Genomic DNA, 494 nt, shown 5'->3' on the forward strand with positions numbered 1-494 from the left:
CACACACACTTACTAGAGGGTGGTTGTTGCTTATCAAGGCTTGTGGTTCGGGAATGTTGGAGCTTGTGTTCTCCTTCGACGATGTCGGGTGGAGGCTTCGTCGGGTGGAGGCGGTTCTGGAGGCTAACAAGTGTGGGGTCCGCCCTAGCTGGCAAGCTATATAGAATGGTTCCGCAACATGAGGTTCATAAACCGTTAGAGGTGTGGTGGTGTGATGTCTGTTTTCTTCGTTCTCATTGGCCAAACATGGTGGCGTCCAAAGGCGAGTGGCACAAGGAACTCTAGGGACCTTACTATATTTTTCTTTTCTCTAGGGGTACTTCTGCAGTGTGTCAAGGAGTCCATAAATCATGTGCGTGTAATATGTAATCCCCTTGTTAGAGTCTGAAACAAAATGGAGCTCTCACGTTCGTTTGGATTCTGGACCGTTCGATCGATCTCCCTGACGCGTAATGGCCGTCGGATCTCCTGATCTCTCTCTCTCTCTCCCCCTC

The sequence above is a fragment of the Triticum dicoccoides genome, chromosome 6B (genome assembly GCF_002162155.2).
Source record: "Triticum dicoccoides isolate Atlit2015 ecotype Zavitan chromosome 6B, WEW_v2.0, whole genome shotgun sequence".
NCBI lineage: Eukaryota > Viridiplantae > Streptophyta > Magnoliopsida > Poales > Poaceae > Triticum > Triticum dicoccoides.